This window comes from Rhyacophila brunnea, unplaced genomic scaffold (genome assembly GCF_057557595.1).
Source record: "Rhyacophila brunnea isolate RB1 unplaced genomic scaffold, BYU_Rbru_1.0 scaffold_1, whole genome shotgun sequence".
NCBI classification, from domain to species: domain Eukaryota; kingdom Metazoa; phylum Arthropoda; class Insecta; order Trichoptera; family Rhyacophilidae; genus Rhyacophila; species Rhyacophila brunnea.
In genome coordinates, this window is record NW_028232751.1 from 9,274,295 (window position 1) to 9,292,440 (window position 18,146).

The following is an 18,146-nucleotide window of genomic DNA, read 5'->3' on the forward strand; positions in this document are numbered from 1 at the left end:
TTTTCAAAATTGAAAACTTGCTTTTCAAAAAAAATGTGTCACAATTATTATTATCATAAACATCATTTTAACAAGGACAAAGATCAAAAAAGAATTTAGTATTTTACAACTAATAGAATAGGTCACAAAATTTAAAAAGAATGCAGGTAAGAAATTTCGTCGTCATTTTGTAAGTAATATTTAGTGTATTAATTATTATAAGATGTATTTACCTATATTATATCAGTGGCGAAGGGTGACTTTTGGAAAGATATAGGCTGTGGAGATCTGAGAAAAAGAGCACACTTGTCAGGTATATTTACGGGAAATAAGAAGATAATACGATATTACTACTAATGAATATGTACACACTAATGACAATGACACACCATTTCAATGAAACTTTAAAAATTCACTGACGACATAAAAATTGAGCGATAAGTTTCAATTACGTATTTTTCAAAACATTTTTATAAGTACATAAAAAATATTAGATAAAATTTGTTTTTATTTTTAAAAACAATCTATATTTATTAATATGCGATTAAACGCCATAGATTTTTTTTTAAAGTTATCTAATTAATTGTTTTGGACAAAGTGCAGTGCAGTGCAGTCATGACAACAATATTAAGCGCGAAGGTTTTAAGCTCTGCAATAGGAGCCTAACATAAATATGTTCATAAACATAAACATACAATTCGATAGACTGGCTGAGGTTACGTGACGTAAATTACATACGAAGAAATATCACAATTTCTTGAGAAATAATCCGACATTTATTTTATTTACGTCAAGATAGATGTCGCGCTGTGGTATATATATTTTTAAAACCTTTGCAGATTGTTTTGTTATCTGTAAAATACATTCCAACATGTTATACGATATCTTGTCGTTCATTTTCTAAAAAACGTATCGCAAAAAATACAACTTTTCAGGAGAGGCAAATAACAAGTTTATTCTCTCAGTTTTCAATCCAGAAATAAACTTTCTTCTATGAAATATCCATTTAAAATAGTTACACATATTTTCATGAAAAAAATGTTATGTCTCTTCAATCTATCGCATTATACTTTTGACCAATCAATCATATTATCAGAGATACGAGAATGCGTTGCAACTTTACTGTGAATCATTCCACAATATTACTGCAGTAAACACGTGTCTTGACTTACGAGAAAGTGGTGCTTCATTATAATCATCTGTCGCAGTTCAGTATTCTGCATACTTACAAACACGTAACTCACGATACGAGTTTCTAATATTTATAAAAGTCTTTTGTAATTGCATAAATCTATTATGTTATAACGTATGTTTTGAGATACGTGTTAGTGGAATATGTGCGTATTCAAATTCTGAATTCATTGAATCAAACAACTCAATACTGACAAAAATTGAGATACGTGTTTGTGGAAAATTAGCTTTTATATATAAATAAACTATTTTTATAGAATATAAAATAATCAAAAAATATTTTCCTTAAGAAGGAAGGCTTTAAATAATCGCCTTGTATGGAGCCTTCGCCACATGTATTGATTCACCTGTCTGTAACACAGCGCAAGACTTGCACAGACGCACTATTTTCTAAAATATTTTTTATTTTTTCAATGAATATTTTTGTAGGTTTTAATTTTTTTTATGTATCCAAATTGAACTTACATTAGTTTATATCCAAAGCATTTCAATTTACCTGACTATAATATATACATGTATATATTATTATATATCTACTAGCTGACCCGGCAAACGTTGTACTGCCATATAAATTATTTCTAGTGAATATTTTGGTTGTTAAATAAAAAATAACGAATGTATCGTAAGTGTGTGGGGATGGGATCTATGACAGAAAGAGGAATGGAGCGCTGTAGATGATGACTGCCGATAAAAACAAAAAAACACCAACCATTCATTTTCTCAATTCAAAATGAGTAATGATGATCATAATGAATGAATTACCTGTGACAGGATCTCGTTGTTTAATGTTTATGCAATATCCGTCTTGTCCCTTCCAGAAAATTAGCGGATATTGGAGAGCGTCGTATGAACGGTGTGTGTCAGCGATGAACTCCAGATTATTGTTTCTTCTTCGAATCACGATTTCTCGCGTCGATGTGCGATCGCCAACCATGATTCCAGCAATGTCGTCAACAACAGTCGCATTGAATCGACGTACGTGCTCTCCAGCTGGTGTTTTATCAGGATTGATGGCAATAGCGTGATTGTCACTTTGCAATTCGTGCATGTGTGCTTTGAAGAATTTCAATAATTCATTGTGCTCATTCAACAGGGCGTCCAGTTCGCCGACGATGCGCCTGTTATTAGGCGAATTGAGGCTATTGTAGCCGCAACGTGCATCCACATGATTGATGTCCTCACCGCCGCGCCCATGAAGTAGATTTGTAAAAATGTATGTGGTTCGTTTGGCATTGGCAGCAATGAGCCTACTTTGTGGTATACTTGGCCTTTGATTTTGAACGTAGAATGGAATTGTTGACCATTTGCCGCAGTATTGTGAACTATTTCTGTTGCTCCGGACGAAGTCATTTGGAAGCATGAATTGAATGTGCGAATGGACTTCAGGAACAGGTTTGAATCTGGAACCGTGCCGATGAGCAAGCCGTTCAATGGTTCTGGTGGTATCTCAATTTCTGGTAGTTGCACTTTTCCTGATGCGCAACACATCCCGGCTGACTCATGTTTGAATTTGAGCGCATAATAATGGGGATATTCTTTGTCCATAGCACCAATCAGCACTTTCGGATGAGCGGAATATTCAATATCTGGCTCGTACTCGAATGCGAGACGAAGGAACGAAGCGGATGTAAATGTTCGATGTACTTGTTGGCGTTGTCGGTCATTTTCTCTGCGTGTGTTATCTACAAACCGGTGCGCTTGGCTCCGTTCCAATTGTCGTTGTTGATTTCGTTCACCTCGTGCCTCTTGTGATTGAGATGCATGCAATTGCGACATGCTTACACGCACGTTTTTGTTATCTTGTTGGATTTGTTCGTCTGTTCTTTCTGCTCTACTATTTTGCATGTTTGTTGCTTTAATCGTTCGACGGCCCAAATGGCCCCCCTTGCGTCTTGCTGGCATTGTGCACTGTAATACACGCACATAAAAATAGATAAATTAAAATAAATCGTACAAAATTTTGCACGCACTGCGTTGTGATATGCCAAATGAAATGTCAAAATGACGCGATGCTTCTCTTGAATTCTTCTCGGACGTAGCGCCATCTGTCATTCAACAACATAAATAATTTTGTTCTGTTTGAAATACGAACGACGGTTAAATTTGTTCATACAAAAATAATAAAATCGCGATTAAAAAATGGGAGGGTGGGGGTAGGAGGGTGAAAATTTGGGTTTATAGGAATTTTTTTATGCCAAATAATAAAAAAAATACAAAAAAAAAATTGTCTAAAAAATAAAAGAAAATTTTTCTGGATAGAGATACCCTAATCACCTAGCAGTATGAAATATACTTGTTGACCTATTCTCATACCTAACAAATATACATGAAAAAAATTCATAAAAATCGGTCGAGCCATTTCGGAGGAGTTCGTCCACAAACATCGTGACACGAGATTTTTATATATATAGAGATAATTTAATGATATTTTATCACGTTATGGGCGCACATTTTTTTTCTTCAATATAATAATAACCTAACTTCACTATCATAACTTTTTCAATAGATTCTAAATATTCTGTTTCAACATTTATGATATTATGTTTATTTTAACATATTATTTTCAGATTCCACGTTATATCAATAACATCAAGTGTTCTTAAACGAAGCGCATCATTATTACCACGTATTCTTGTTTGTCCAGTACAATTTTTTTTTGTTTGTTCAAGATTTGTATTGGACGATTGAAGATTTTTAGCTAACTTCCCGACTAGCGAGACATTTGAAACTTTTAGAATATACCAGAACACGACGACAATACATTCTTTTAATACTTTTAGCCATTTTTAAGCAGAATTGAATTAATTTTCAGTTAATTCTGTTTTGTATGGAAATTTATTTCGGAAAAAAATCGTAAAAAGTAAAACAATATTATTGGTTGCTAAGGGGGTCCTAGCAACTAAATTATTAATATATACGTGCGTTTCTATGGAAATCAATATGAAATGTCAAAATGACATTTCAGTATTCTACATTTATTCAGTATTTCAATCAAGTACAAAAAAAGTATTTATTAATACATAGAATTGTCAAGTTTATATGATTATTTCAAAATGTGGACAGAAAGTTAGACAGAAAATTTTAAAATGTGGTATTTAAAAAGTTGTTTTTATCTTGTAATTATTAACTAATGAATGTGGCATTTTTTTACAGTTTGAAGGAGCCGTACCCAACAGTGCAGTATGGCGTCAGAAACACGTCTGTCTCCGGACCTACCATTGTGAAGATTAGCAAGGTCATTTGCCACGAAGACTACGCCGTCTTTTCGGACATCTACGCCCACAATGACATTGCATTGGTCAAGGTCAGACTTTGCCATTATAAAGACATTTTCTTTTTATTGCTTCTGCAACCCAGTGAGGACATTGTCCGTTTCCTGAGAAATTGTTTGCACAATAACAGCAATTATTTTACGGGAAGGAGAAAAATGTTTGTTGGTAATTCTTTCCAACTATATTGGGTCAATGGACAATAACATTTGAATTTTAATCTGTGATCCATAAAATAGCGATTTTTTTAATCAACATAGTTTTACACCCCGTTTACACGTGCATAGATTTACTGTGCACAGAAAGAAAATTTATGGAGAAACATGTATAATCCTGCAGTTGGCAAGAATGCGTGCATAAATCAAACAAGATTGGAAGCTTCCAAATCGTGATGATTTTTTCCGCGCAAGTAAGATCTGCGCCTGCGCACTAGAACGATATTGGCGACCCTGCCGGTAAAAAAACGAACTACTCTTTTGAGGTTAACTGATTTTCAATACGTCCTGTCCCGTCAAAATAGTAGTATAAAATGACAACATCGCGTCTCGCTTACTCTTGAAGAATGAGATTGTAGAGACAGTCAGCACTTTTACGTGTAAACAGTTATTGAAACAGATAGTTTAAAATAAGCACGATATAATTTAAAACAATGCATAAGGGAGACTAACAACAACACTAATAATAGAACAGATTTTATTAGAGGCTTTATCAGATATTAGGGGCTGACAGGGCTCTAGCCTGGGGACCCGGGCTCTGGGGGGGCAGGCGTGACGGGTCGACCTGACAAGTGAAATAAACACACATCACAAATTTGCCCTAATGAGAAAAAAAGTCGCCTGCGGCGCTATTTTATTTGTATAATCTTAACATTTTAAAATGTCTAGTTGTGTGACGTCCACGATGGCCGCGTGGCTTAAGCGCCAGTCTATAGTGTCGAGGGTTCCAGGTTCGAATCATGGGTCTGGCAAGTACACATATTGTTTTTCAATTTGTGTACGAGTCAGAGTATGGACCTAATAGGTTGAGCAAGGTTCCCAATAGCAAGAGCAAGAACCCAATAGGTTGAGATACAAACCTCCACCCTGTGGAGGCCCATATGATCCTATTAGGATCGGACATGGACAAAAGAATAAGAAAAAGTTGTGTGATGCAATTTTTGATTACTGTATGTTGATGTTCGACAACTCCATAATTCAAGTGGATTTATTGAACAATACAAAAAAATCGCTAAAAATACACCTTATACCTACCCTTAATTTTACGTGAAACAACATTTAGAAAACGATTCTCTAAAAGTGTCCCACCGCCTTTAACTCTAGCGGTGGGTAGGAGAACAGACAAAACAGAACAGTGACAAAACAGAACAACGATAAATATAACTATGACCTTTCAGGAAAAATATAAATTTAATATTGAAATTGTCCTATCTCTATTATGTTGATATATTTTTAATAGCACAGATTTTCAATACGCCATAATAAATCAAATTATATACCTAATTTCTGCATTACTAATCGCTAGAAAGCTTCAAATAAACTTAACTCGGTGTTGCCGGCAAGCTTAGGATATCTCATCTTAATCAATACAATATGTTCAAAATGATTGAGTGACTAGGTACAACGAAATAATGACCTAACCTAACCTAACATAAATAGATTCCACGAAAATGAATGTTTCATTTTACTTCTGGCTGTTCTGTTTCTGTCACTGTTGACTCATTAGCTCTGAGGCGTTCATAAACATAATACATAAGCCCCTTTATTCGAATACAAAGGCCTCCTATATTATATCGAGCACGACACCGGTGTCCCGTCTGAAACGGGCCTAAGAAACGGCGCTATAAGTTGCACTGTTCGCACCACGTTGATGCGGCCATTAGGTCGGCATTTTGCGAGACAACGCAATGCACATCTGGCATAACCAGGGAACATAAAAATAATGAGAAGTAGGTTGTCTTCTCGATCGGTTTAAATATCGAGTGTGGGAAAATATAGATTAAAATAATTGTTGTTTGATTAAATAAAACGTATTTTTTTGTAGTACCTATTCCACTTTTAATCAATAAATTAGGACCGGTTTCGTCCGCCTCAGATGGACATTTTCAACTGAATACATTTTTAAAAAGAATATTTATCAAACAAAATTCAAAGCGACAGATATAATATGACAATAGGTACATAAATTATCCGTCCAATAATACCTTCCCAATAACAAATTAATTTAAAATTTCCCAACGGCAAACCGCCGCGCAGTATGGCGTAGACGCGCCTTTATAATATCTCGTCTGAAAAGTACCAAGTATACTTATATTAATTTAATTAAAGTGAAACAAACCCTCCGACATAAACCCTTTCATATCAATACACATTATATAACAATGAACGATGATCAATAACGACAAAACAAAAGTTTTATTCGGTGATATATTATTATTTGTTATCTACCTAAAATAATATATAGGTACATATATTGATATTATGGTCTTTTAGGTTGCGACTCCAATAACGATAGATGGAGAGATTGTAAGTGCAGTAATATTGCCTCCACCAGACCTTCACCTCGAGACAGGAATGCCCACAATATTACTAGGGTGGGGACTCAATGCGGTAAGTAATGTATTCAGATTTTCTTGGGTATTATTTTTATGGTAATTAATATTTCACAGATTTTTTTTCTTATTTAGTACCTACCAATGTTTCTTTTGAAATATCAAGGTTTCAAATTTCCGCTCGGTTCTCTGCTGGCATGCCACTTTCCCTTTATACATGGAATTGTCAAGTTTAGTTTATATGATTCAACAGAAAATTTAAAAACTTGGTATATAAAAAGTTCTTTTTTATCTTGTAATTATATTATTATTTTTTCCTAATGATAAAAATACTTAGCATTTTTTTATTAAATCATCTATAAACACACCGCGTGAACTTCAATAGTTTTGGCAGAAAATATAACGTAGTTGGAGCTACGCCGAGCAAAAGAAATCAATGTAATAGGCTTCGTGTAAAAGCAGTTAGAAATAGTGTCGGTGACAATAATTAAATTCGCCCGTATAATTAGTGCGCACTACCGTATCGAAAAAACAGATGTGCATTTTTATACTTTCAAATTTCCAAATAAAATACTAATTTGCAACTAAGCCAAGAATATGGACCCTTAAAGAGTTGGAATAAAAATATCTTAAAAGAGGTTTTATGATAAATAATTTTCATCGTGTCATCGTGTCATTTGTCCAATCTAATGTAGACACCACAATATTAAAAAGATTCAAACTCGTATCCGGTGTTTTTTTATGAAAATTCGTAAATCTTGTTAAAAATTCAGTTTGTGAGTCTTCAATAATACTAACAAAAGTGCCCTTTTGTGTTTTCCATTTAACTGTAGATCATTGGTGGCCAACCTTTTCAGCAGCCGGGCCAGATTCTAAAAATGAGATTTCCTACCGGGCCGTACAACCGATTTTTTTATTATACAAAAAAAAAAGAAATATATATTATATTTTAGGAAATAAAATAAAACAAACATGAGAATCAAACATATTTATTAGATTAGACTTTTTTTTAAATAATAAAAAATAAACAAAATAATATAAAAATAATAAATTTTAGTGAGAAGTTTGATTTTGTGTGGCAGAACTAAGTGCATCAAGATCGATATCGAGTGAGGTTGTTCCTACACGCAAACAGTTTTCCAAATGCACATCATTGATTCGTGTTCTCACTCGGGATTTGATATGCTTCATCCGACTAAAAAGCTGTTCACACGTGTAAGTGTTTCCAAATAGCGAAGTCATCATTAGAACATGTTTGTAAAATGTAGGAAATTTCTCCTTATCCAAATAAACGTTTTGTAAAACTCTTCCAAACCAACCTGATGGAATTTCTCCTTTAACTGTTGATCACAACATATTTCACAATGTTCCATTTGTAAATCTCCCGGTAATAAATTCACATCTACGGAGAATGGCGTTGCAAATGTAGCAAAAAGCACACGGTGCTTTTTAAAATCTTGAGCTAATATCGAATATCAATTTTCGAAATTAGCATATCTAGCGGCAGCATTTGATATTAATTTTATTTTCTCACTGCTCCACGGGCCACGAGTTGACACCCAGTGGACCGCGGTTTGGCCAGCCATGCTGTAGATACAATAATTATTATACAATATAATATAAAAGTATGTAAGTAAATCTTCTTCTTCGATTATTATGCTTACATATTATTATTCATTAATTTGCAAATTATTACATATATTACGAACAATACCGTATGTTATGTTGGTATGGTCAACCATTTTTATGGGCGCTAAATAACCAATTAGGTTTCATTCAGCCCGCGCGCCCCTGGTTTCCGACCACTACCCAACAGAAATATTATTGTCATTTATAGAAAATAATTACAAGATAAAAAGAACTTTTTATATACCACGTTTTTCAATTTTCTGTTGAATCATATAAACTAAACTTGATAATTCCATGTATAAAGGGAAAGTGGCACGCCAGCAGAGAACCTAGCGGAAAAATACGAATTATATGTATTAATAAATACTTTTTTTGTACTTGATAGAAATACTGAATAATTAATATAGAATACAGAAATGTCATTTTGACATTTCATATTGATTTCCATAGTAACGCACGTATGTATTAATAATTTAGTTGCTATGGCCGCCTTAGCAACCAACAATAATAACTTTCCATACAAAACAGAATTAACTGAAAATGAATTCAATTCTGCTTAAAATGGCTAAAAGTATTTTTTTTTTTTTTGAATTATTAATAACCATGTCCTTGCTTTTTCGTACAAGGTGGTTGTTAGTAATTTTGAACAATCACAAACACCCAGGCTTTGAGAAAAACACATAAATGTTTTTGTCATGACTGGGAATTGAACCCAGAACTCATTCCAAAGTTTCGCAATACTTAAATCACACGGCAGGCACAATTTGGTAGACTTATTTCTAGAGTAATGGGAATCAATGGGATGCATTGTTTCAATATCTGTGTTCATTATACAAATAATTACAAGATAAAAAGACTTTTTATATTTCCTTTTATCGATCAAAATGAAACTGTTAGCTCTATAAATCATAAGTAAAAATAATTACAAGATAAAAAGAACTTTTTATATACCACGTTTTTAAATTCTGTTCAATCATATAAACTTGGCAATTCTATGTATTTATAAATACTTTTTTTGTACTTGATAGAAGTACTGAATAAATATAGAATACTGAAATGTCATTTTGACATTTCATATTGATTTCCATAGTAACCCACGTATATATTAACACTATACGGTCCGCGAATTTTCGCGAAGAACCTACGCCAATATCCGGTATTTTTTAATGAAAATCAACAAATTTCGATCGCGAAGTTAAAAATGATATAACTTTTGAACCTATTGATATATTTCAATAAAATTTTCAGAAAATACTTAAAATATATCAATGCATCAAATTGTGTCATTTATTCAACACTTGTCAACCTCTGGCCCGCGTTCCATAAAGGTAAAGTATATAATTTGTAAATTTTCGTATATTATTTATTATATGTTATTAGATTAGTTCAATTTGTTAAATATAATGTAAAGGAAACAGCCTATTGATATAAAGCATCACAGTATATTATTTTTTAATTAAAAAATATAATAAAATATTCAAATACAAAATGTTTTACACCGCTATAGAATACGTATCAATTCATTTTTAGCGCTAGCTACTCATATCTCTGATTATCAAATACAATAAAATAACAAAGACTTCACACAAACTGTGAAGTGTTTAAAAATAAATGCACATTCATTCCCGAACTAACACTTACTAGTGATTTATTGGTTTTATGATTTTTATGGCCTAGCCGATAAAGGCAGTGCAGTGGCGTGCATATTTTCGAGTAAATTCAAATAAATAAAATGCACGCATATGCATTCCCACCGCTTATTACAATTTGGTATTATTGTAGGAATCGAGACAATCCAATAACAGTGCAGAGGCGTGCGTAAAAGTTCATATAACAAAATCTATGAGCAATAGGATTGTAAAACAAACATCTACATTCCACAAAAATATTTGAATCAACACTCAATCTTATGGATAATACCTTTAGATAACTGGCTAGGCACGAAATAATTATTATCACACTAAAGCTGAAATTATTTGAAATAGTTTATGAAACTATGAATGTAAAATGAACTAACAACTAATACACTTTTTTTTAAATTATACGAAGAAAACCAATTACCAATATGTAGATGTAGAGGTACTTTACACTCTTTGGACATGTAAATAGTTTCTTTTCGAAGTTTATGTGGGGAACACACTTTACACTTTCTTCTTAAACGTTTATTAGTTGCGGAAATCCCCGGAAATATTTGATTGTGATTGAAAATTACACTAAAATCTCCGATATCTTCAGTCACTGGGAATATCTGACATACAATCCGCATAGTTTTCCTCTGTTTAAAAACGAATGGTCCTCCATTTTAAATTTTTTTTGGAGATAAAACTAATAAAAAATATATATCCTAGCTAGAATATACTTAGATTAATTATTTTTTCAATGAAATTAGTGCAATATAAATAATAATAGCTATTATTTATGCAGTTACACAAGCAATAATCTCCCGAAAAAAGCGAACGAAAATGACAACGCGATACAAGTTCACATTTATAACTGTTCTCATTTTCAAGTTAAGATTTCTATCATGGATGATGAAGCATGGTGGATGTTTCATGGGTAGTAAACCATTGATGACAAATTATCAAATAGGATGCAATTTCATAGCTAAAAATCGCGTTCATTTAAAAAAAAAAGAATGCAGGTTCATAAATGGGTGACTACCACTGAAAAGGGTCGACAATTAAATTTCGAAGTTGAAGTGAGGACACTGGAATATAACATTGAGTGTTTTTTACCTTTTTTGTTTACGTCTCGTGATTCACCCGTCTAGAAATGGGCTTGTAACTAATAAAAAAAATGGTATAGGTACAAAAAAATACTGAATGGTATTACGTCCGCCATCTCTGTAAAAACCCCGAAATATTTTTTTCCATCATGTTTTTACTTCTCTTTACTTTTATGTCTTTACTTTACTATTACTTTACTATTGTATTTACTCATGTCTTTACTTTTAGCCATATTTAAGTATAATTGAATTCATTTCCAGTTAATTCTGTTTTGTATGAAAAGTTATTTCGACACCATTATTGGTTGCTAAGCGGATGGTCCTAGCAACTAAATTATTAATATATACGAGCGTTACTATGGAAATTAATATGAATGTCAAAATGATATTTCAGTATTATTTCAAGTACAAATTTTTTTGATCATTTAAGCTAGTCAAGTCAAGTTTATATTCGTCACTGTTCTGGCAGAAAACACTAATTCGAAAAAATTACATATTCAGTTAGCACCAAAATGTTCCTTATTTCAAACTTTACCGTCTGGAAACGTTCTTAATAAATAAACAGTCTTTTTTTTTAAAGTCAACGTTTTTACGATTATTTAATAAACTCACATGCTAGACCATTATTTCAAACATTTTAACAATTTCAAAGTCAAATTACTCAAAACTAATATACTACTAATTATGATTCAACAGAAAATTTAAAAACGTTGTATATAAAAAGTTCTTTTTATCTTGTAATTATTTAGTAAAAATTAGCGCGATATTAATAGATTTTTTTTTATTTTTGATTCTTGCTTATCGGTAGTTAAGTACTTTTCTTTGATTGATTAACTAAATATATTTTATGTTTTCGTTAGATGTTTGTTATTTCACATTTTTAATGGAATATTATTCTACAAACCTCATTTGAATACGAATGTTTGATTATAGACTGAGAGTGTATCGTGTTAATCGAATACCTCAAAAAAAATCACATGCAATAGTATACTATACGTACATTATAACATCATGTCAAAACAAGTCTAAAAAAATTATAAAAATTATAAAAAAGAATTTACAATCGCCATCTTTCAATGTGCCAACGTATAAATTATTAATCTTTATGCTGCTACCACTTCAGACACACTAAAAACGTGGTAGAATTGCCAAAAACATTACTTTCTGGCAGTGGCGAAGGGTAGGCTTTTAAGATCATCCATAAATAGTGCACACTAAACTTTGTCAGTCATATGTATTTATTTTCATTGAAATATAAGAGTACAATAACATTATTTACAATTTTGGGTTAATTTTTAAAATTCAATTAAACCCTTCGAAACCAAGCCATAATAAATAATATTCAAAAATTACTCGACTATCTATTATGCGACCCACGGTGGCCGCGCGGCTTAAGCGTTGGACTATCACGCCGTGGGTCTCAGGTTGTAATCCTGGGTCTGGCAAGTACACATATTATTTTTCAATTTGTGTGTGAGTCAGGGTATGGACCTAATAGGTTGAGCAAGTGGCTGACATCCATTTCTCGTAAAAGACATAATCTGTTAATACAAACCTCTACTCTGTGGAGGCCCATATAATCCTATTAGGATCGGATATGGTCGGGAAAAAATCTATTATGCAATTAAATCATACATAACTTTGGATATTTTATAGATAGAATAATATTTTTATCTGTTATAGGTTGGTTAGGCATGGATTATTGAATTTTAAAAAATTAACCAACAATATGTAGAATATGTATTCTTAATCAAAAGAAAATAAATAAGTATGAATGAAAAAGTGTGCACAATTTTGTTGTATCGCCCAAAGTATACCAAAACTATTATGGTTTGGTTAAGGCAGGGTTTAATTGATTTTTAAAAACTATCCAACACCATCTGTAAATTGTAGTCTTAGTTCAATGAAAACAAATACGTGTGACTAACAAAGTTTAATGCGCACTATTTATGGCGGATCTTAACAGCCTACCTCCACCCAACGCTACTGCCATCTAGTATTTTTTATTTATTTAAATATGAATGCGAATAGTAAATTCCTGCTCAGGTTGCATTTCCCCGACCTTTAAAAGTCTATTTCACGGACACACAGCTGATTTCTGCGCGGCAGGGCGTTTTGTTGTGACAGTGGTTACAGAATGCATACAGAAAACCATCTTAAAATAAATTATCTTATTAATTAAATTATTATTTTATGAAATATTGAAGACACTTAAGAGTGCAAGATTATTTGTATTGTACAGACCTACAAACTTATCTGAAGAATGGGATGGGGGAGCCACTGTCGAAAACTACCCAATCAAGACTCGTAACTGCACAACATCTGACATTCGAATGACATTTTCAAAATGGTGTCCAATGGTAGTCCGTAGTTCTATTTTTAGCCATTCTACAAATAAGTTTGTAGGTCTGTAATATATTTGAATAAGTAGGTGCCATGTAGGAGTATTATTGAGTTTTGGTTGTTTAGCCAATGATTTCTAAAGACTGATATCTCATTGGTTAACTCCATTAATTTCCAATACGTTAGCATTATTCCTAGAATTGATGATTTACACCTCTTGAGTGTAGTTTTTTTTGTTTATAACTAGTAATGATCTATTATTGGCTTTGACGATTTATTATAATATGCTTATCGAGTGTATTATTATTAATAAGATAGGGGTTTTTACTAATTAGGTTTTTTACTAACACTTCAACTATTCATATTTTTTTGTTGTATTTTTTTATTGTTGACCCTTGACTTGATAGGTAGGTAATGGGGTTTTTACCTACTTTATTGTATTGATTTATTATAAGCTAGAGTTAAGAGTGTTTATTGTCAGTGTATGTTTGCCTTTGGTGGGTGTACACAGCTCCTGAAGATGCCGAAAGGCGAAACCCGGGTCGCAAAAAACCACTCAAATGGAATAGTAGGAAACTTAAATCCATTAGAATTTAAATTCAAATTCCATCATGGTCATTGTATTACTTGTAATTACTTGTAATTGTAAAAATGAGTTGAAAAAATTACATAATATTGGTCCTCTAAAATGTATAACTTTAACGTAGTTTAACTTAACAAATAAAGTTAGGACACATTTCTACCGTGAAATAGAATAAAAGAGTACCAATTATACAACTGTCTGAATTTTTAATACCTATTACGACCGTAGAATGAGTTTTAGAACAGCTTCTGTGACAGTTGTCCATGTATAAATGTAATGATGAAAAATCATAAATATGATTTACATTACGTGTTCATTAATAAAGTGATGTTGGGTTATGTGTTATGTTAAGGGGGGACATGCTCATCGAAGGTCAAAATTGAGTTTTTATTGTATTTTCAAACCATGATCCTGGACACTCCTTAAACGTTGTAGATAATCTATTTATATAATTTTGAAGCCTTATTATCCTTTATAGTTATTTTAAACATTTGATGACGGCATAAAGTATTTTTGTTACATAAAATAGTATTCTTTTAAACCTCTCGCTCTAATGTTTTAGAATATAGTCATATTTCGGTACATAACTGTGCAGTGGTGTTAAGATTTTTTACCTTTATTAATTTTTAAACGCATTTATAAAACCATTAGTATAATTTATTACGAGATAATTTTTGTAAAATATTCACGATAAAAAATTATTTTGATAATCTCTGTGATCCCAAATTTGACAAGAATTAGGCATTTTATTATTCAAAAAATGTACCTAACCGAATTTTTTTTTATTTTTTTTTTAAACGGTACATGTTCAAAGACGCACGTCAATATCATTTTACTCCCAACTTCAATTATAGTTTGTCAATTTATGGCTACGGCCGTATGTTGTAGCTTAACCACTGGGGAATGACAAAAGAAATGGCGTATTTCAAAAAAACACTACCTTATTCTTAGGTCAATAATTATTATAAAGCAATCATTATTCATAAGATGTTTATCACACTTAAATGGTCAAAGACATAGCTTATAATAAGTATCTTTAGAATTATCTTCAAATGTGTTAATCTTGCAGATTTTTTGAATAATAAAATGCCTAATTCTTGTCAAATTTGGGATCACAGAGATTAACTAAAAACTCAATTTTGACCTACGACGAGCACGTGGGCCGTTAAACATTTAACCAATTTAAAACACGCACATATTACATGTCAGTTAATTATAATATCGGTCAATAGTATTAATATTAAAAAATAATACATCTTTATGCCCGGTACACACTGTTAATCGAGTGGAACAGGCGTCGATCGCGGGATGATTTTGGTCGAACCCAAAATGCCTATAGGAATTAAGTCGTTAAAATTTAAAAATCGTTCAGTTGTAATATAATATGATTTCATTGACATTTAGATGGGGAGCATTACCCACTCCAATTTATATTTCCTTGACCAGCTGACGTGACGTCATTTTCATTAATCATGAGGAAACCCGCGTGACCTTTCGTATCACTTCATGAATCCTGTTATAATCATTAAAAGCACTGCATATGAGTGAGAGAAAGAGAACATGTTAATTCCCGCGCTTTAAACCAGAGCTTAGTATCACACAGTAGACTCTTTGCATATTACGAGGATAATTTGACAGTGAGTGCCCAGAAGAAGACGAAAACTTATCATTTTCACGACTGATGGGAAATTTACTATTTATATCTAATGGTGAAAGATACTAATTGTCCTCAACTAAATACATGTTTATCCAAGTTGAAAAATGACAAAGTTAAAAGACACCAGAGCGGGTTCTGTGTTTGGTGATATATTAAAATGTGTTATTGTAATTTATTTATTGTTTATTGCTTTACATATTTTCTACAACGTTTTTCTTAGCTCGTATTCTTATTTTGTCCGGTACAAATCTTGCAATCGATTTTTAACTAACTTCCCGACTAGCTAGACATTTGAAACTTTTAGAATATATCAGAACACGATGCAAATGCATTCTTTTAATACTTTTAGCCATATTTAAGTAGAATTGAATTCATTTTCAGTTAATTCTGTTTTGTATGCAAAGTTTTTTCGACACCATTATTGGTTGCTAGGGGTCTGGCGTTCTAGCAACTAAATTATTGATATATACGTGCGTTACTATGGAAATCAATATGACATGTCAAGTACAAAATTTTTTGATCGTTTAAGCTAGTCAAGTCAAGTTTATATGGTTCAACAGAAAATTTAAAAACATTGTATATAAAAAGTTCCTTTTATCTTGTAATTATTTTGTTTTATGTCAATAATCATTTAGAATATTCGGTTTAGTGTCCTTAATTTCCGATTTCATTAATTTAAATTTAAATTTAATTGTTATTGATATATTATTATTGGAGATTGGAGGGATAATAATTCAATGTAGGTATTGGTTGATTATTTGTCACCTTTTGAATTTGTTTTGAAAAATGCCTGTTGTATATTATAAACTTATTAGAGACTATTTAGTTGAAAATGTCCTTCTGAGGCGAACGAAACCGGTCCAAATATAATTAATAAAAGTGGAAAAAGTACTATAAAAATGTGCGTTTTATTAAATTATATTAATAATAGTAGGTAGGAATCTACCTCTTATAAAATGGTAATAATTGACTATTATATTTGTCTATAGGCATAAAATAGCAAACAACATGCGTATGCCATTATTTACAATATTAAATAAGAAGAAACATTATGTATTGCAATTTAATTATTATTAATAAATATAAATATCACGAATTAATTACTTGTATTAAACGTCACATGAATTTTATTTAGGTAGATGCCTATCTGAATGTAAAAATAATAGAATACAGTGGGTCTATTCTGTACTTATCGACCGCTAAAGTGATAAAGTGATAGATATTATCAAACTTAGGGTAGGTTTGTATCAAAGTATTAGCACTTATTGTAACAATTACAATACGTTGGTTGTAATTGTTGCAATAAGCATTCCATTTTAACAGCGCCTCTCTTGCTTGAGAGGGGGGTAGTTAGAATGTTATACAAAAACTATTAAATGATATTAAATAAAAACAAAAATACCATTATATTATTTTTGCACTAAGCGTATTTTACAACGTTTTTATTTGCTCGGATTAAATAAAAACAAATAATTACCAAGATAAAAAGAACTTTTTATATACAACGTTTTAAATTTTCTGTTGAATTATTATAAAAAACAAACAAACAAACAAATATAGAATATTGAAATGAATTTGTACTTGACATGTCATTTTGATTTCCATAGTAACGCACGTATATATTGATAATTTAGTTGCTAGGAGCCCCTTAGCAACCAATAATAGTCTTTTACTTTTTACGGATTTTTCTGAAATAACTTTCCATGGCTTATGGTGGAAATTATATTTTTCAATTGAACAATTTCTTTGAAAACATTTTTTCTCATTTCATCACATATAATATGATTTACAATGTTAATACATGCGTTAGTGGAATGGAGAATATGACCCATTTCGATCCCATTAAGTTCTTGGAGATTAATTTCACTTTCAAACATATTGAATGATTGATTTTCCTTAGCTACTTTATATGCAGTTCGAAAAATTTTAGCTGTTATTACTTTTTCGCGAGATGACGATTTTAAAAATCTGCCTTTTTTTGGCTTCAGAAATGATTTTTAACGCTGCTTTGTGTGCAATAGATCCTCTGTGATCGAAATTTTTTTTTCGAAGTGACCCCAATTGTAGCTTCCTCTCTTTCCCAGAATACGTGATTTCATTATTGGCCCATTCTTTGGATATTTTCATTCCCATTGTCGTTTCAGTTCCAAGAGTTCCAACGTTTCTGCAAATTGTGCAGCCAAGTTTCATTTTGTGTACGTTCAACCATTCGTTTTTTGAGC

At 31.8% G+C, this 18,146-nt stretch overlaps 1 protein-coding gene across 1 annotated transcript in view; it reads left to right on the forward strand.

Annotated features, from left to right (window-relative positions):
- Positions 1 to 18,146, forward strand: part of LOC147079453 (cell cycle checkpoint protein RAD1-like) — a 106,988-nt gene that overhangs the window by 73,289 nt on the left and 15,553 nt on the right. The window contains exons 7-8 of the transcript XR_015069519.1: positions 4,324 to 4,474; positions 6,929 to 7,045. The gene's annotated coding sequence lies outside the window, so the exon portion shown is untranslated. The remainder of the gene's footprint in view (positions 1 to 4,323; positions 4,475 to 6,928; positions 7,046 to 18,146) is intronic.